This window comes from Mytilus edulis, chromosome 6, assembly GCF_963676685.1.
Source record: "Mytilus edulis chromosome 6, xbMytEdul2.2, whole genome shotgun sequence".
In the NCBI taxonomy this organism is placed as follows: Eukaryota; Metazoa; Mollusca; class Bivalvia; order Mytilida; family Mytilidae; genus Mytilus; species Mytilus edulis.
The window spans coordinates 4,536,802-4,557,775 of NC_092349.1; the positions used below are offsets into that span (position 1 = coordinate 4,536,802).

General features: G+C 32.7%; 2 long non-coding RNA genes across 2 annotated transcripts; both read left to right on the top strand.

The window, feature by feature from the left end:
* The first annotated feature begins 171 nt into the window (after positions 1–171).
* On the top strand, positions 172–3,727 carry LOC139525956 (uncharacterized). Its single transcript, XR_011665062.1, has 3 exons — positions 172–244; positions 2,108–2,238; positions 3,356–3,727. It is a non-coding gene; the product is annotated as an uncharacterized lncRNA (long non-coding RNA).
* Positions 3,728–6,685: 2,958 nt separating this feature from the next.
* On the top strand, positions 6,686–14,482 carry LOC139527013 (uncharacterized). Its single transcript, XR_011665243.1, has 3 exons — positions 6,686–7,042; positions 8,956–9,071; positions 14,308–14,482. It is a non-coding gene; the product is annotated as an uncharacterized lncRNA (long non-coding RNA).
* Positions 14,483–20,974: the final 6,492 nt, after the last annotated feature.

The window sequence follows — 20,974 nt, forward strand, 5'->3', positions numbered from 1 at the left end:
AAATCCATGCGTAGATTTATAAGTAATAAAAACAAGTAAACATGATTAATAATTGTATGTAACCGATTGGACCTTAAAAAAAAATATATAAATGTGGATTCCGTAATTTCCTCTGAGTCTCCATGCCAGTGTAATGGTATTTCCCGCGGTTACTTTTGTACAACGTATTTGTAAAATACGGTATGACTATCACTTGCCACTATGTACCTAACATAATGAACAATTTTGCAAAGACTTACTCAGTGTAAGTATATCGATACGGTGAATTAATTAACATGAAAAAACTCTGTAATTTCTAAATAATTTTACTGGACACAAAACGCACGGGCACCTGGTAATTCGTCACCTTATAATAGGCTTATTAAAGTCAAATCGGCACCTTTTTTCACGACATTTCTGCAATTGATTTTTTAACTGTCACCTGATATTAAAAACGGTTTTCATCTTTAATTTGAAAGTAATTATTGGTTCTCTTCTCTACTGCAGTATATACAGATGAGGATAAAAAGAAGAGAAAACAATTAAATTTTATCATTGATTTTTTTTTGATAATCTGCCTTTCCTGATTTTCCTGATCTTTTCAGTGGCGGATCCATAACTTTTTCTAGGGGGGGGGGGGGGGGGCTGACTGACCTAACGGGGGGCCTGCTCCAGTCATGCTCCAATGATTCCCTATATAATCAACCAAATTTTTTCCACAAAAGAGGGGGGCGGGCCTGGATCCGCCTATGCTTTTACCTGTATACTTGAAAACAATAAATACTATTGTTTGCTAGTATTGTGCAGTTGTCATGAAATAAAAGTTCATTATGATAATAAATATAGGTTCCAGTAGGAACAGATCTATTGTGGCTCCACCATTGATTGTTTATACAGAGAGCACACAAGATCATGTAAATTTGGTTAAATGTCCAATGGTAGCTGGAGAAACAGCACTGTATATAAATAGAGCACCTATATTCTACCTGTGAAAATATGGTTCCTTTTTCAAAGGAGGTTTAAGGATCAGTTCAATTATATTATATAGTTTATAAAACAATTATGCATAGGCGGAACCAGGGGGGGCCCGGGCCCCCCTTTCGTGGGAAAAATTTGGTTTATTATATAGGGAATCATTGAAGCATGACTGGAGCGGGCCCCCTTAAGTCAGTCAGCGGGCCCCCCCTTAGGAAAAGTTCTGGATCCGCCACTGTTATGGGAGTCTTCAACAGTTCACTTGCAAAACATAATATTAATTTTGGGTATGGACTTAACTACTGCGGGTTACCCGAATTAACAAGGGGCGGATTTGACTTGTTATGCCATATTAACTATCAAAGGTGGCTTAGGTGCCCATTTGACCAGGTTTCCAAACATGGCAAAATGACTAGAATTCAGACACAGTGTTAAATAAATTAAGATATATACATTTTTGTGTTGGAATGCACACTACACTGGCAACTTTATTAACTAAGCTACATTAGATTGTAACTTGAGTTATATTCCTTGTGACTAATTATACATGTGTTAAAAATAATACAATTTTGAATAATAATATTGAAAATAAGGAGATCAATGTAGTATGATTGCCTATGAGATTACTATCTACTAATGTTTATATGAACTGGATTTAAGCATCTATATAGGACACCTTAATACCTTTAACAATGAACAAAGCTCATACTGTCAGCTACAAAAAATGTATAACAGGCCATGACAAAATGTAAAATAATTTGCCAAAATAAATCAAATATGGCAGACTGCATCAAACAACAACAGTACTAAATTTCATCCGGACTTGGAACAGACATAAATAGAATGTTGTGACTGTTGTGTAACAGCACAAAAGAGGAACAAAGTGGTGAAATCGGTTAGAAATTGTTTTGATTCATTGAATTGGTACAAAGCTAAAAAATTCTAACATGAAGACAAACAATCAAAACTTAATAGTACTTTCAGTTATTGAAAGCTCATTAAAAGCTAATAAAAACTCAAACATTATATATAAACCATGTTTTCCCGTACACATATATATATATATGTATAGATGTAATTATCAGTGAAATTCGTTTTACAATTTTTGTTTAACATGTTTAATTATCTATAACTGATATATTTTTTATTAAAGTTTCCAAGCAAGTCAATACATGCAATAACAAAAAACTTTTGGGACAGAAGACACTGTTTAAAAAACGTGACCAAAGAAAAGAAAAGGAAATGTACTTGTAATCGACACTGGAGAAAAAAGGGACTCTTCAGGTAAGAAGTTTTATTCTGCAATAACTTTTGTTTAATAGTTAATCTGTTTTTGAATAAAAGAATGTGTAAAGTATATTTTAGTGGGACAGCATCCCAACAAACAATAAATCTGAAGAGATATCAAGTGGTAAATATTTTGCTTACTGAAAGTTAATACCAAATGTGCCATGCTATAAATTATCCTTCATCTGAAGAAGGTATGAATATATGCAACAGGAATTTTACAGAAAAACTCGGTCCTTTATTATGTCTATATGCTAGCCGCAAATTTTTCCCTGCATTTGCATATCTAGTTAGGTTAGTACTTTTTCATCTTTTTAAAATTTTGTCTTGCAAAACAACACTTTGCAGGGATAAAGTAAATGCAACAAGTTTTCATTTTATCCAGTTTTTTCATGTTTGCACATTCTCTTTCCCATACAATGTTTTGGTGAAGTTAAATAATAGTAGTTTGTACACATGTTGCCACTTGGAAATATAAATGATATGGAAAATAGCATTGTGAGCTCTCTCAAGCCTATGTGAGTTGTAGGATTTTAGAAATTTCATCATTTGTTCATAAGTAGGAGGCCACTGACTGCCTAAGAGGGCGCCCACTCCGGTCATGCTTCAGTGATTCCCTATATAATCAACCAAATGTTTACCTGGCCCCACTCTAAATCCACCTTTGCTAAGACCAGTTAAATAATCAGCTTTGGTCAATATATATGAAACTATTTTTACAGGAATTAATAGTTCCCCTTTAAAATGGAAAGTATAATGAAAATTGCATTGTCAATCTCAATCCTATTGTTCAACTTCATGTTTGTTTTTATAGCATTTTTTTATCAAATTCAAAGGTTAGTTTGGCAAGCCAAAGTCATGGATGAGTTCAATAAATGTTGCAGATTAGCTTTTTTTGCAGGAGTTAAGCTGCTTTAGAAAACTGCATTTGTTACTTATTTCAAGTATAATAACTTGTTGATTTTGCGCATTTTTTTCATAAGAATGTTCATTATATATTTGTCTTTCGTGAACTTTTAACTTTCAGTTACATTCAGTTCTTGTGAAATTCAACATCTCTTATATAATCATCACAAATGTCTTTTTACTTAATCACCTTTTTTTATTTTTACAGAAGAAATTGTCACACGGAAATGTCTTGTGCAAATTAAAAAGGAGAAGTAACTCTGCTAGGAAGCAGTTCCAGTCATTTGTAGCAACAGGACTGTGACGAATAGAACTTTAATATAAACTGAATCAAAATATAGAATTTACCAAACTTGTGTCAGATAATACTCTCATGCTTCTATTGGAGGACATCAATGATGAGAAGGAAAGGAAAAGACAATAAATGACAGCATATCAAATATCACAATGTATATTTAGTCAGTTAACACATTAATTCATCTACATACTTTACAGCATTTCATTTTAACCATGTGTAAATTTTGTCTATTCAAGCTTAACAAAATGCTTTGAAATTAAAATATTAAATATTTTAGGCAGACATGTTTTTGTAATTTTCATTTATTTTTCAAACTTTCAAGTTATTACATTCTTCAGTGGCGGATCCAGCCAAAAGCCCATTTTTCAAAGGGGTTTCCCAACCAAGGATAAAGGAGGGGTTCCAATCATGTCTTTCATTTATAAATTGTTAATTTCCACTACAAAACTAAAAAAAAAATAAGCCAAAGATAAAAAATCAGTCATAAAAAAAATATAATTTTGAAATTCATGTAAAACGCATGTAAAACATGTATTTTACATGAGTTTGTATTTACACATGTTTTACACATGTGAAATATTTCATGCGTTTTGTAACGCATATTTAATTTATGTTTTGTTGCACGCCTGTTATACGCATGTTGTAAAAATCATGCGTTAAACGCACAAAAAACATACGTTTTACACACGTTTTCTTTACCATGCGTGAAACATGCGTGGCACTTTTTGCTGTGTATGCTAAACATGAGTTTTTTCTGCTCTTGCTTTGATAGATTTATAATATTAATTTTATATACAAATACTGCATTGATGTCGATTTTTTGTGCTCACCTCTTCAATTAATTACAACGAATCGACTGACGATTCAGTAATTTGACTGCACTACTGCTTTTTATTGTGCCGATAATTTGTGTTGTCCACAATCTTTTCCTTTTCGCCACAAAGCATTTGAGGTATTTGAAGGTCTTGTCGACGTTATATCATCAATTGCGCTATTTATTGTTTATCAGTTTTACATTGTCTTAAAATAACTAACAATATGCAAAAATAATGTTTACGATATATGTAGGACAATTAAAAAAGTTTCTTTTCATCTATTACAGTTGCAAGGTTTAAAGTTTAAACAAATTTTTGAATTTGAAGATTTCGTCAACTTCCTTCGATCAATTGTGCTATATTAAGTCTCTATCTACCTTTTATTCATTTCTTAATTGTAATTGAATATATGTATCGGCTATGATTTGGTAGTTTATGACATGTTCGGAATACACATCATAAGCAAATGACAAACGAAATTTCCGTAAAAAACTAATAAATCGAAAGAGTGTCAATTTAGCGCAGGATCTGCTTACAAATAAGACGCATCCGAGCTCAACCATGATAAGTTTTTCATTCCTCGATGATGTGTTCTCATTTCCTGATAAGGTAAATTTCAAATCAGTTGCATGTCAACTATTGTAATCAGTAATGGTGTAGATGTTTGTCCGTAATCAGAAATAATGAAAAAAAAAAGCAATCAACATCTGCATCTCATTAGATGATGTATAACTTAATATAATCTGACCCTATGTTATTAACTAATGTTTAAACCATATCATGTGCTGACAAAATGTCATCAAGTAATTTTTTAATCACATAACGTTATGCCAGACTGCAACACTAGACAGCTGTTCATGTGGACTTCCATTGTATATGACTGTAATAACTACTATTCGCTGTGGATTTGGCATATTTAAAGAAGGCTGTAATTTCACCTACATCTGCCAACTTGAACTTCATTTTATCCTCTTCTTTTTATATCTAAATATTATCGGTTATTTCTATTCCATCCTATCTAGATATGCTTAATTTTTTTTTAAACTAAATAGGATAGATAACAATTTAATTTTGTGTTCGTAAAAAAAACGAAAAGCCAAGAACGATTATTTGTGTTTAACCGTTGTTAATACATAAACTCATCATAGATGCTTACTAGCTTAATCATGTTGCCCCTTGGTGGAGCAAAAGCCACTAACGACATTTTTCCACCTTGTTCTGTTCTTTGCTAGCCTCTCCAGATCGTGCCACTTGTACACTTCTTTCTCCATCTCGGCTGCATCATTCCTTCTCCAGGTGTATCTTGGTCTGCCCCTGCTATGCTTTCCTTGTGGGTTCCACTGTAAGGCTTGCCTTGTAATATTAGTTTTTGGCTGCCTCAGTGTGTGTCCTATCCATCGCCATTTCCCTTTTTATGCCCCACCTACGATAGTAGAGGGGCATTATGTTTTCTGGTCTGTGCGTCCGTCCGTCCGTCTGTCTGTCTGTTCGTCCGTCGGTCCCGCTTCAGGTTAAAGTTTTTGGTCAAGGTAGTTTTTGATGAAGTTGAAGTCCAATTGACTTCAAACTTGGTACACATGTTCCCTATGATATGATCTTTTTAATTGTAATGCCAAATTAGAGATTTTACCCGAATTTCACGGTCCACTGAACATAGAAAATGATAGTGCGAGTGGGGCATTCGTGTACTGAGGACACATTCTTGTTTAACTCTTCATCAACTGGGCATTGGCTGGTCTTTTCCCAAAGATTTTTGTTTGATATCTTCTCAGTCCATATGATGTTAATGAAGACTTGAGGTTTATGAAGCAGTTTTTTTTTCCAAGTCTCAGCTCCATATAAGAGTATGATTTTAACGTTTGAATTGAACAAGCGTATTTTGGTCTTAAGCGTGATATTTCATGCTTTCCAGATTGACCTTATTATAGTAGTACTAAGATACGAGGATTACATTTTGAATTTACGCCAGACGCGCGTTTCGTCTACAAAAGACGCATCAGTGACCTCAAATTCAAAAAAGTAGTCCGGAGTGATCCAAAGACTTTGTGACAATCCTAGTAAATTAAGAATGGGGTTTAGCCCGCCGGCTTCTGAAAAATAAAGAAAGCAATGAAAGTAATAAAACATTGAATAACAAATTTCACTTCTTTTTTTCCAAACGCATACAATTCAAATGGAGAGAGACTGGGTGCCTCTTTTGGATACATGCTACATTTTATGACAAATTGAGCTTAAAACTAAACAAACTAGTATCAGTTTGTCATCGCATTGTATGTATTGTTCTTCTATTGTGGCATTTGAAATGTGGTGTCATTGGATTTATTCCCATAACATACTTTGCATATTTGGTCGATGGTATGTGTATAAAACTTGTGATTTGTAGCACCTTGTTCATGTTGTTATCATTCAATGTTTTCAGCGGGTTACATAACATGGAAAGTTAAGGAAGAACCTTTAGTGTTTGGTGGAGATGTTGGTATACAATGCACGTATCATAACAGTCTATCTTGTACTGCTCATATCTTCTGGACATGGACTACCGAGCCGAAAAATGAACTCATCATGACTAACGGTATTCCTTCAGAGAAGTACAAGAACGGAAAAAAATATTCGGAAATAAGATCGTCTTGCACTCAGTATTCCAATCTAGTAATATCAAACTTTAGCGAAATAGATTACAGCAACAGATACAAATGTGGTATTGCGAATATAAATAGTACGAAAAATTCATTTGTGGAGTATCCAAAAGAGGAGATAACTTTCGAAAATATATCATATGAATGTAAGTTTATAAACTGATATTGGGTGTCCTGGATTTAAACTGAGATACATATTATTTGACCCAACATGCCCAAGGGATATTTTCGGTTCCAAGAATATCCAAACAACATATTTTGAGGGGCACATACATTTTTTCATTGACAGAATATAAGAATCTATCCTTAATAGTAGGAAACAATTTAAAGAGACGCATTAATAAGGACTGTTACTCCTCTTTGATCCTTAGTGTGTAAAGCTCTTGTTTAAATTGAAACAAAAACCGGATAAGATGTCTATAAACATAATGGCGTTTTTAGAAAACTTGATGTATATATCGGTATCTCCATTCATCATGGACGCTTTAAGTCGACTTTTGCAAGAAGTTTACTGAGAACGATTTTAAAACTTACATTTTAAAAAACATCTGTACGATTTTGTCGAATTCGCAATAAGTTTTAAGTTTGGTCCCGATTTATATATTAAACCCTAACTATATAAAAAAAAAAAAAAACTTTTATATAGTATTTATGCATTCTACATGTTCTACTTCATCTGGATTCATCAACCCCAGGTATGTTTAATCCAAAATTTTGAAGTCAAGAGTTGTGAAACATCAGGAGCTAAACGCAAAAAAGGACCGATAAATAGTACAAACATTCAACTAAGGTATACTTTGTCTGACTTCGAGAGCCATAAAGGGACTCATACAAAAAAAAATTATCAATAATCTAGGATTTAAAATCCGTTATAAAGCATTTACAATCAGTTAAACTGTTTCAAGTCCTTTATAATCCGTTGTGTTGTTTTCAATCCTTTATCCCGTTCTCTCAGTTCAAAGTACCGTTACTTCAGATTCCCAATCCGCGATTGCAGATATAACTAGTAATCTGTTATCTCAGATGCATTATCTGTTATCTCGATACTAATCCCTGAACCTGGTTTTGTTATACTCCATCTTTGTTTCATAATCCGGTATTACTGTGTAATAATCAGTCATCTCGAATTACCAATCGGTTATCTTAAATATATCATACATTTGTTATTAGTCTTTTGTATGTTTTGTTTCGCCGCTCTTTCGTTAATTACTGAACGTTTTCATTGACGTATTGAAATTATCTAAGACATACAGTTCTGTGTTCTTTGATTTATATGTGTGCATTGTTTCGGTATTTTACAATTAAATTTTAGGGCATAATTAACCGAGATCAAGAAGAGAAAACAAAAATCACGAATTTGTGTCGAGCTTCTCTTATTCAGCGTTCATACTTACAACCTTACTGTGGCAAAAGTAGAAGTTTTGTTAAAAATTTACGAAATCGTTAAAAAACTAAACCTCATTCGTTCTAGAAAACACAGAGCGCATGTTTCGACACTCTAAATGTATAAGGTAGATATGTAATTTCATGCATCAAACTTAAGTATGATTTTGTTTGTGTAGTCATATGAGCTGTATGGTTTTGCTCATAAAAACGATGGAATTTGACCAGTATTTATTGAACTGCGAGGACAAGTAAACGTTGTTCTATTTTTGACAATGAAAATGAGTCAGATTCATAAACAGATTTCTTAGCAAGCCATTGCTAACGCTATGATTTATAATGATAATTGTAAATAAATCCGTATCTTAATTATTTTGCTAGAAAAAGTGAAGAGATAGCGTATAGGGGTCTGAACAAAACTACTTCTCTAATACGAAATAATCAGCAGTGTTCACACGGTAATGTTTTACATGAGCATCTGCAATATTGTAATATTGTAATATATATATTCAACATAATTCAATTATGTTTTTCTGTGAAATCAGCTTTATTATTCATTACAATTATTTTTATCAATTAAATATTTATTATTTTCATATATACTTTTATCATGTTTATAGCAGTAGTCTTCTATTAGGACAATGTTGACATGTATTGCACATTTGATGTTCTCTAGATACTCCTGCCCAAAAGATGGTATCGACTGTACTAAATCTGAAAAATCAACAGGTATCTCTCAGTCTAAAGATTGATAAAATTTACCCAGTTCCAGAGTGTCAAGCAATATTTGCAGTAAGCATTTTATCTTTTAGATCTTTATTTTGAGAAACACAACCTTCCAGCAAACAAGTTTATACCTATAGATTAATACCGTAGACATAATTATCGTATTTACATTGGCACTTTCATTTATCATGCATCATTAAGTTGTTTCCATTAAAATCGTGCAGCTGAGATAAAATCATGATAACACCCGTTTCTTTGACTTTCGAGAATAACAATAAACAAGGAAAAAAATAAGAAACCTTGTTACTATTCCTGAGATATCGTATATTGTCCTTTAAATAATAATATTTCAAAAATGATTCTGGTTTTTTTTTTACACAAATTCCGGGATCCGTATGCTTGAAAACAAATATTACATAGGAGTCAAATACTTATATTTACATGTTTATAACTGTCAGTTATAAATCTCTATTCATATAAAGGAATGACAGGGTCTAATTCAGGTATATTATGTGGCTTAATCAGCTCGACATCGTCTGAAAATTGATTTTGTACTGCTTTTTTATTGTCACAAATGGAAACTCGGTGACCAAGAAGTTTAGGTAGATTATCTTTAGTAATCACGTTCCTATCAACTTTGAGTGAATAACTTTGTAATGTTCATTTTGAGGCTTTGCTAGAAATGTTCGACTCTGAACTAAGTAGACGAGAATTGCTTGTTTACCTCCTGAACATAGGTGGTTTCCTTTTGGTACTCAAATTTCCTCCAGCAACACAAAATGTGTTTAACACAAATGAGATAACCAAATAAAGCTATTACAAAATCAATTACAATTGTGAATTTAATTTAAATTTGAATTACCTTCCTCAATGTCCAAAATACCATGTTGAAAGTAGTTATCAATTATCAAAATCCGACTCCTTCCAACACAATATGACAAATATATATAGAAAAGACGAACAACAATAAACATAAACGTAGACATAGCAAACTAAAGACTGAGTAACACTTACCTCAAACAAATCTTGTGCCACATTTGTTGCTCATGTAAGTAGTGTGAATTCTGAAAATCCTTTACTAGTACGGTGACCAGACCCAATATTTTTAAAATTTAATCGTCAAACATACTATATGGCTATATCATATATCATTGGATTCGGAAAAATGAGTATTTTTGGAATATCGATGTCGTCAAAAAGAAATGTGGTAACAGTTTTGCATAAATTAAGGTCAAAGATCAACATATTGTTTTCTTTTTTTCTTTCTGTATCTTAACAATTGAAAGATATCAGCCGCATTTTGTGTTAAATTTCAAATCAATTGAACATTATCACTGAACTAGTATATATTTGTTTAGGGGCCAGCTGAAGGACGCCTCCGCGTGCGGGAATTTCCCGCTACATTGAAGACCTGTTGGTGACCTTCTGCTGTTGTTTTTTTTTCTATGGTCGGGTTGTTGTCTCTTTGGCACATTCCCCATTTCCATTCTAAATTTTATCTCGAAAATGTAAAAAAAAAAAAGGAACATATTACTTAGTAATCGGTTAATTCTGAAAAATGGCGTTTTTCAACACTTGTTCTATTATACAAGATCAATACAAATTCCGTTAAAGTTACAGTAGTTACCTTGCCGGGTGACATTCAACCTCAGCAATAAAAGATAAATGTTGTTTTCAAGTAAAGCCTTCTATCCTGAATGTTTATTTTGAAAAGGCTCATGCATGTAATTCATTGCAACCAAAAAACTACTAATTAGCTCGAAGAACATTACAAAATCCAATCAAAATGATCAGAAAACAGATTTCATCCAGGAGTATCTTCTGATTCATCTGTCAAGGAATTTCTACATAACTCTTACCCTTGAAAGGAGCAAAGAACCGTACTTGTAAGGTTTTGTTGTGAACAAACACTTTTCACATGCAGATTTTCCCTAACATGAACAAAAAAGAGCCTGCAAGAATTCTGCTGACATATGCCCTTTAAAATAAACGGGGTGTAATGAAATAATTAATTTTTGCCAACCGTATTCTAAAGGTGACGAAACAGGGGGTTTAGCAATGTTTTATGCGGTCAAAATTTCCGCTTCACAGAGAGGTTACCTGACTAAACATACTTTTTTACTGGTGGCAAGCTTTACGCGAATTTTATTAATATCGTGATTGAATGATTTAAAGAGATCATTCCTCAGATCATACAACTTCGAAACTAAATTATTACACAAACAAGGGCTTCATCTTCGTCAGTACTCCCAAAACTCTGTAACTACAATAGTCGTGTGTGTCCTTTCAAGTCTTTTGTAAAAACAATTCAAACGAGAAAACTAACGGCCTCATTTATATAAAAAAAAATGAACGAAAAACAATTATGTAACACATAAACAAACGACAACCATTGAATAACAGGCGCCTGACTTGGGATAGGCACATACATAAATAATGTGGCGGGTTTAAACATATTAGCGGGATCCTAACCCTTCCCCTAACCTGGGACAGTGGTATAACAGTACAATATAAGAACGAACTATAAAAATCAGTTGAAAAAGGCTTAACTCATCAGATGGACAAAAATACAATTGGACGTAGCCGGGTACTTGTACATCCAAACAACAAAAAGACACTGGGAACAGATCTGAGAGTACTCGCAGTTATCTGACAGCTAGTTCAAAGCCACCAACAACTAATAAATCATTCATGTAAGACTAAACTAGCAATCCGTACATATCCAACTGCGCCTACAACTCGCATGCATGTGTTATTTGTTTGCAGTACTGAACACACAGATCAATCACACCCGTATCAGAGGTCCTTAGGATTATTCTGTCGCTCTTTCCCTTTTCTGTTAACTTCATGTCAAAGTATAAGGCATTAATTATCATACGAGTATTGGCCCTTGGTGAGTGCTATGCAAGTTACAACAGTCATTAACATTATTGTCTGAAATAACTTCGACAATTTCGGATTTACAAACGTTCCAGCTGAGTAAAGCTTGCTATAAGGTGGAATCATAGGGGATTTGTCATAGTTTTAAAAAAGAAAAACTACCAAAGAAATTAGGGAGAGCCTGTTGGTTTTCTTTAACAGAAAGAAACTTCTTCCAGTCAGTATCCTTCTCCCTTCAATAATCTGATACACTTTGGTTGAAGGTGTACTCTTTGTGCGGCTTTCCTTTTCAACAGACAACTTTATTGAGCTTTTCATGTCGTAGCGGTAAAAATATGTCTGCTACTGTGTGCGCTAGCGAAAAGCATTGGGTCATATTTTTATAATAGTCACCTGTAAGGTCACCATTTTTTTGCTTTTTGTTATTATCAATACATTAAAGCAATGCCATACCACCTCTCAAACTGGTGTAAGTTGTGAGTGATGGGCCAAAGGAAGGTAGGGGAAGTGCACAAGAATAGAATTTTGTTCACCAAATCAGGTTCAACAAACGACCAATACTCTACAACACATTGCTGGCAGATTCCATCATTTAGTCTTTCAACAGAACTTAAGAAGCAACGTTTACTCTTTACAGTAAAGGAGGTGACTGATTCAGTACTTATTCTCTGTCATACGATACAGTTTTCAAAATTAAAAGCCATGTGTTGCCTTTTTTAACTACTAGAACCTAATCTTAAAGGACTTCCTAGTTCAAACATTTTCCAGATAACTACATGTCCAAATTCAGACTTATTTCTTAATTTTTGAAATGTATATAAAAAAAAAACCATATCAAATAAACATACGAAAATATGAAATCTTTTAAAAAGACATAAAAAAAACACGACAACCAACACGAAATGGGACCATAAACTATCCAAATAAAATCGAATTGAACAAATGTTAGCAATGAAAAATCGTTGTGATACAAAATATCATTTATAGATTAAAATAATAGTATCGGTCCGGTTCAATTTTTTTTTACAAGTCGAATTTCAAGTGGAAAACCTGTATCTTCAATTTGTAGTGTATATTTTTTTTCAATGCACAAGTTGAAATAATGCTTCTGAGATAAATGATTTTGAAAGTGTTGTTCAATAAAGGTTTGAAATATCATATAAATGTTGTTTATCTTACATTTTGCGTAAAAATAAATGATGAAAATGAATTGAAACGTACTCTATTAAATGCAAAATATTCGTAGTATTCAATTTTTACCAAAACTCCTCAATAACGGATTAATTTCGCTAAACTTTGTTTGAAATTGTTAAAATAATGTGTTGCAACAATGTATATAATAACAAAAAGCATATCCCGAATGTTCTTTTAGAATGTAGGCCAAAAATCTTTTGAAAGTATTTTTTCTTTAAAGTAAGGGAACGAACTTCAAAGACCATTTTACAAAAATTGCACCGTACGATTTTTTGACGACAAGTCAAAATGTGAAGTGTAACATTTGAACTACCAATACTGTGATTTACAGCCGTATAGTCCGAATGACGATTAAACTCCTTAAATAAGCGACTTTTCCTTACTTGGTCACCGTACTATACATAACGCAATATAATATCGTATCATTTAGTGAGACCACGAACATAAAAATATGTTTCTTCTTTTGTCGTTACTGACTCTAGATCAAGTACTTACATGTTCAGTACAATGTTTTAGTGGTATATGTACAAAAAAAAGAATAAGGATTAAAATACTATTTTTATTCTTATTGTTAAGTTACATTGCGATTTGAAGCACTGGTTTACCCGACACTTTTTGGACATCTGAGTTGTCATGGGATTAATTACAGAATGACTAATCGAAGAATTCAAATAGAGATAAATATTCAACGAGTGACAAAACAACACATTAATTCACGAATGCACGTAGCGCATGAGTTAATTATCAGTGTTGTTCGGTCAAGAGTTGAATATTTTTCGATATTGGAATTCTTTAATTAGTTTTTTATTACATTGGCAAATGGCTATTTTTTTTAAATTATGGTGAAACATGTAAGGAACTATATATTTTTTTTCTACGCATTCACAATTTGTTTTGATCCGCGAAAACGCCTATTGTTGTATGACGTCAGAGAGTGTAATAACCACGTTTATTTTACAGGTGAAATTATCGATGTTTATTTAACTGGGAAACAATGTAATTCATTGCAATCAATGTAATAAATATGTTTTTTTTCTTTATGCTAGTTTCTTTGTATAATTGGGATTTTTTTTTATTTTGTATTATCACCATTTAAATCTTTTGTGTTCGTTTTAAGAAATTAAATTTCAGCACGGACATTTGCTGACAAAATAATTAAAAGTTTTACAATTCAGATAATGTAACTTTGATTGATGGTTTTCAAGTTGTTGTTTTTATATTCATGTAGGACACTGACGTTACAAATGCATTGAAAGTTCAGAAAAAGAAAACTGGATTGTTTTATAATGTAGCTTTTACCTATACAACTTCTGATATGAGTATGGCATCATTTGGGGATCTCTGTATTAGTTGCAATGGAACAAGGAGACAATGGAAAAGTGTAAATCCATTCTGTAAAAAAAAATCAGGTATTTTGTTACTGAAAAAAAGTTTTTTCTTGATTACTTCTATAGTTAACTACATTTATGATATTTGCTGATCTTGAGTCGACGCTGAATGGAAAACAAGCTTGAAGGCGATCTTTTATCATTAAATTATAAATGCAAATATTTTTTTTTTGTTTTTTTTTTCAGTTTCATACAAATGTTACATGTTGTAATATGTTTTTTTTTTTTTAAATAAACCAAACAACCTCCCAAAAACATGCATATGAACTTTATCCTTTTATCTGTAATTCAGGGAATGACTTCAAGAAAAAAGTTTAACGTCTTTATACTGAACAGTGAAAGTTACTGATGATTTTGAAGTATAACATTTTAAAATGTCTTAGTTTAAATCATGCATGATATAATTTGTAAACCGACTTTCATTGTTATTCTCTTGAAGGGATGGGATGTAGAAGGTAAGGCATCGAAATAATGTTCCCATGTTCTATAGCCTATGAGGGAAGGGCACATATAAAAGTTAACAAGAAGAAATTGATATATATACTGTTATGATAAAAAAAAATATTTATAGCACTACAAAGACTGATGTATAACAAAATAAATGCTGTCTTGATTCTGTAATTGTTTTCCACCGCGAACGCTTAGTGCGAAAAATATTAAAAGGATCTATACCTCTGTCTAACTGTCTTACTTTTTATTTGTTAGGTAAGTACACCTACTCAAAAACTGAAAGTTTGTATACTTGGTAGGATGTTTTGTCATAATATATTCTTGTCATTACTATATCAGTAGTTTCATTTAACAATTGCAATTGAAGTTATAGGAACTTTGACAAAATTTGTTAGTATGTAACAATGACACCTCTGATTAAAGGACACACTCATACTTGTTAAGATTGATTCCAGTCATGTGAAGGTGGTCATATTGCACCGTTAGCTACATAGCAAGTGAACCTCAACCACTTCTTGATTATTGTAACAATGACATTTTGTTAACAAAACTCCTCTGAGATAATTTGTATTTAAGGAGGTTTGATCGGAACTCGCATTTGTCATATTATGATATTGTATCACACTGATAATCTTAAAGCTTTCAAACTCTCCTGAATTCATTGAACAGAAAACTCTCATTTTTGGCAGGATAATTTGCTGTCATATGTTGTTCATTAGACTGTAATTTTGATTATGTTGATTGCACTGTATGTCATGAAGAAATTGGACTTGGACTTTCCCCTTTTTGTTTTATTTTGTTAGACAAATACCACAACAGCGTAGTAATTTTGTTTTATCATTACATCATTTACAATGAATGCTCAAATACAGATTTGCTGAGTGTATACATACTTTTTGACCTTGAGCACTTGATGACTTTGTTCCCTTTTAATACTAGAAAAAAGTAAAATCCCAAAAAACTGAACTCCGAGGAAAATTTCTAAACGTAAGGTCCCTAATCAAGTAGCAAAATCAAATGATGAAAAACATCAAACCAAGAACATTCCTTCCTTAGACCTAGGAATACCATGAATATGTTATAAACAGTGGTTACGTAGTGTATTGTGGAAGATAACAATACGTTTAGAACAGAATGATATATAATAGTGTACATCAATAACACCCATACTACTAAAGAGGACATGAATATAAAAAAAAATAATTACACGAAAAACTTAAAGTCGAACAATATTCAGGTGTCAATGGTGGAATGTATAACTAATATAAGATATAAAAATACCAGATCAATCACCTTCATATGATATGAATGTTTCTTGAATTCAAGGCATAAACAATCCCACAAATGTCATCCAAATTGCAAGATTTCCAAATTGATAAAGGCCATGTTATCACAAGGCAAAAGGTACTAATCCTGTCAAAGCAAATCTTAAGATCAAATATATTTTGTCAGGAAAAACGAAAAGATCTGAGATGAGTCACGGATTGAACATACCAGTGAAATAACCAGCCACAGTTGTTATAAATCAACAAGAATAATGATTGCAGAATTTTTTTGCTTTCTTTGTGATGAGGTATCTGACTATCATCATGAAACATCGACAATCATGATCAACAATATGGTATGTGACTGTCACTTGAACTACTAACCATTGTTCTTTTAGGAGCAGATATCATGCTAAATGTTTGTTAAAACTGCACGACAAGGCAATTAGACAGAATTCTAGACAAGGAAAGAAATTCAAGAATCTGTTATCCATGGAATGGGGCTCGCCAAAATGATAGAAAACGGTGACGGCTCAGTCTTGAACAGATATTGTTTTCATATTTGAAATTGATGATATCGGTAAATTGTACAGTAAACGTTCTTAGTCAATATGAGTTGTCATGGCAGGAATGATTAATACAATACTTTTTAAAAATTGAATACTAGCTGCCATAGATGATATGCAAACCCACGTGAAAAGGTTGTGTCTTTCTATGGATTCTCAACGAATATGTTGGGGAAGTTCTGAAACAGGCCATGTCTTTTAGTCTTAATGGTGAAGGCCTCTTGATAGTCAAAGTAACTAGAATAATTTGAAGAGTTAGGATTGCTACTATAAAATGGTTTACTGGGATATTCAATGTAGGCTTACAAAATGAATCATTTCCTCAATCTTTGAGACATCTTACCCCCTTTGTGAGGACTGTTAAGATGCAGTTGTATCCTTTCGACGACGAGTTGCACAATTGAACTATTTTAGTTGAGAAATTGTAAGTCTTGTCTGCCACTCAACGATATTACTGGACTGTGTCTTGATGTTTGGCCATCCTGTATCATTCTTACTAAGGAAACTTATGTCTGTTGAACTGATTCGTGTCAACAGCTGTTATTGAGTATCCCTGTAAAGCTATTCTTAGTATCAAGCTCATATATTTTGCCTGCTATGGCTATGGTGATGCCTTCATTTTTATCCCGTTATTTTAAGGTCTGTTTCAGAGCTTCACGAACACCTTTTTGAAAATTAAGAGAACTAATTTATCTTGATTATATAAAAAAGAAGATGTGGTATGATTGCCAATGAGACAACTATCCACAAAAGACCAAAATGACAGAGACATTAACAACTATAGGTCACCGTACGGCCTTCAACAATGAGCAAAGGCCATACTGCATAGTCACCTATAATAGGTCCCGATAAGACAATGTAATACAATTCAAACGAGAAAACTAACGGCCTTATTTATGTAAAAAAAATAACGAAAAACAAATATGTAGCACACAAACAAACGACAACCACTGAATTACAGGCTCCTGACTTGGGACAGGCACATACATAAATAATGTGGCGGGGTTAAACATGTTAGCGGGATCCCAACCCTCCCCCTAACCTTGGACAGTGGTATAACAGTACAACATAAGAACGAACTATAAAAATCAGTTGAAAAAGGCTTAACTCATCAGATGGACAAAAATACAAGTGGATTGCATGTTTGCAGATATCCTATGGCAGCTACATTCCAATTTTGTTAACTGCGTTGTATTAGTTTTTCCTTCAATGATAACTCCAAATTATTCCAGGCGTTTACTGTACACTTAAGCGTGATCTGCAAGCTTGGAGATTGGTACAATTTCTCTTCCAGACCGTGTGCCATCAATGTATTTTATCATTTTGTAAAGCTCCGAGGATAAATGATTCCTGGCTTTCTTTCTGTGTCTTTTATTCTGAATATTTGCTATGTTGTCAAGTTTTATCAATCATCAAGCAGGATGCTAGTGTTTTGACAGCTCTTACTTTGGCTAAGGGAATATGTATTGTAGTACAGGTTCACCGTTATGCCCTATTTTTGTCGATTTGAAAATGTTCGATGAATCATGGAGATTTTCAGATACATCACCACAGATAAATACACTGCAATCATTGATTTTGCTGATCCAGTACCACCTTACAGTGTCTGGTTACTTATTGTTTTCTTTCAATTGGCAATTTATCTTCAACATCAGAAGTATGTTTCTCTTTTACTGATGATATATTTTGAGGTCTGCAAATTTGTTTGACACGATTTGTGCCATTTTTCCTTGTGATTCTGGAGTGCTTCTGCAGTTCCATAGCCCTCATTCAACTGTTTCGAATTGAGCGAAAGGCAAAACCAATTCAAGACCCAACAAATTCGTATGCTTGTATTAAAAGAATGAATGCCAGCTCAAATGTCTGTCTTTTCTGTTTGTATCTGATTGGCATTGCAAATCCTCACATGTTCTCTCTTATCTTTTCACACATTCCTGCAAGTCTAATTGCCCATTATGTTCTTCTGACATCTAGCTCCAGTGTTTTCGAAATCTACAATTTTTATCTTTTATAAATTAATGTTAACACAACTTTGAATTTTTAAAATACTAAAACTGTTCTACCTCAGGACTAGATTACCTCAGCTGTATTTGGAAAAAATTTTAGGAATCTTTCTGGCGTAAATATATAATTTCAATCCTGGTAACTTTGATGAGTTTATTTCCAACAGAAACTCATAAATTATATCGTATATACGTAATTTCTGTTTTAAAAAGTAACTGAGGCAAACGTGTAAGTAACATACATTCTGATGCTGATATCTTTAATTTGTAAACATGTACATGCTTTATCTGACCTCCTTGTGAATATCCAATATAAATAAGTAAAAAAAGTATGAATGCAAACAGTGAATCAATAAGATTATCGAATAATGATATATTGGAAATTCATGTTTTCAAAATGGCAATCATTCAATATGGCTACCAAAAAATCTATATATAAGAAATATCCAGATCACAGTCCTTTCTTCCAGCAGCATGCGCTCAACTTTTAAGTCAAAGTGAACACGGTTACTAAGGAAATGCAAAGGTGTAAAGGCAGTATTAAGTTGTATTACTCTTTGTAAATGTGGAGGACAATGTGATAGAATAGCATAGACAGAGTGTGGTTTGACAAAACATGTACAATTGATTTATTGTTAGATATTGTTAACGTCAATTGAGAACATTTTAGCAGTTGATGTTCTTATAACATTGCTTGTATGATATGAAATTCATTATGTTTGCAATCAAGGTTTTGAAAGTTGTTTCAAGTGAACAATATCAACAAAACGAATTATCCTACAATCAGCCGACTATTATAAACGACAGGTATACAAATATTTGTTGCTTTAGTTGTACTTGTAAAATAAATTTCTCCTGTTATTCTATGTTGAACAAGCGGTAGCACGAATATTGCTTTTAGAGTAATAATTCATTATATGATCCTCTTCATGATAAGCGTATTAATGCTTTTGTACCCGCTACGAAACAGACGAATAACTTAAAAGGGAGGCTCGCTTTTTGTGCTGTTTAAATAGCTCAAACAAATACATTTGTATATTTTCGACAATGCTATTTTTTTTATCGAATAATGACTACACTTTTTGGCTTAAAAAAAATCTAGATTTTTGAAGATGGCCGCCATTCAATATGGGTAATATTTACAAAATGTGTGTTCAACAAGACAATTGAAATCAGCACTGTTATTCTATAATCCAGGTTTCATGCCAAAATCTTTTCTAATATCATTTTCATGATTTTTTTTATTAATCCATAGAGATCAAACGGCTGCCATTTTAAAATGGCCGCCGCTTCCGCCGATTTCGACTTTAAGATTGGGTTCATATCTTAAAATGTTGTCCATGACATATACTACTACAATGCCAAAATTCATGCTTTAACCACAATCTGAGCAATTTTGTAAGAAATCTGCCCAAATCTACTGGACTAATACTGCATAGTCAACTATTAAAAAGTTCCCGAAATCACAAACAATTCAAACGAGAAAACAAACGACCTTATTAATGTACAAAAAATTAACAGAAAATAATATGTAGCATAGTAAAAAACGATAACTAATAAATGAGAGGCTACTGGATTGGGACAAGCACATTCGTAAAAACCGTTTGCTAGTAAATGTGTATACTTGGTATGCTGTCTTGTCAAAATATATTCCTGAAGTAACTATATCGGTAGCTTCATTTGACAATTGCTATGGAAATATCAGGAATGTTTACCAAATGTATTAGTTTGGAACTATTAAAACTAGTGTATATAATTCCTCTGAGTTCTGTTTAAAGAAAACTCTCATACAGGGTAAGAATATATCCCATCCAGTGCAGTTGAATGCTATTGCCGTCTTTCTTTTATTACAATTGTGACAATAGCTTTAGAACTTTAACCATTTTTGGATTATTGTAACACTGACATTTTTTTTTACAAAACTGAGACAATTTGAAAAGAATTTCTGAACCCGTTAAGATGTTTTTTTAATTATGTGTGGTTAACAAAATATACAGTCATTTTACTTTAGCTGTAATAATGGGATATACATTAACACGCATGTGACATGTTTTGATATTGTATCGGATGGATAAACTTTCAAACACAAACACTGTTATATATTTTAAAGTAAACTCTCATTTTTGTCAGGATCATTTGCTGCCTTATGTTGTTGACTACTAGTTCAATAAACTGTACTTGCTTTGACTGTATTTCAGGAAGACATTGGACTATCGCTTTTGT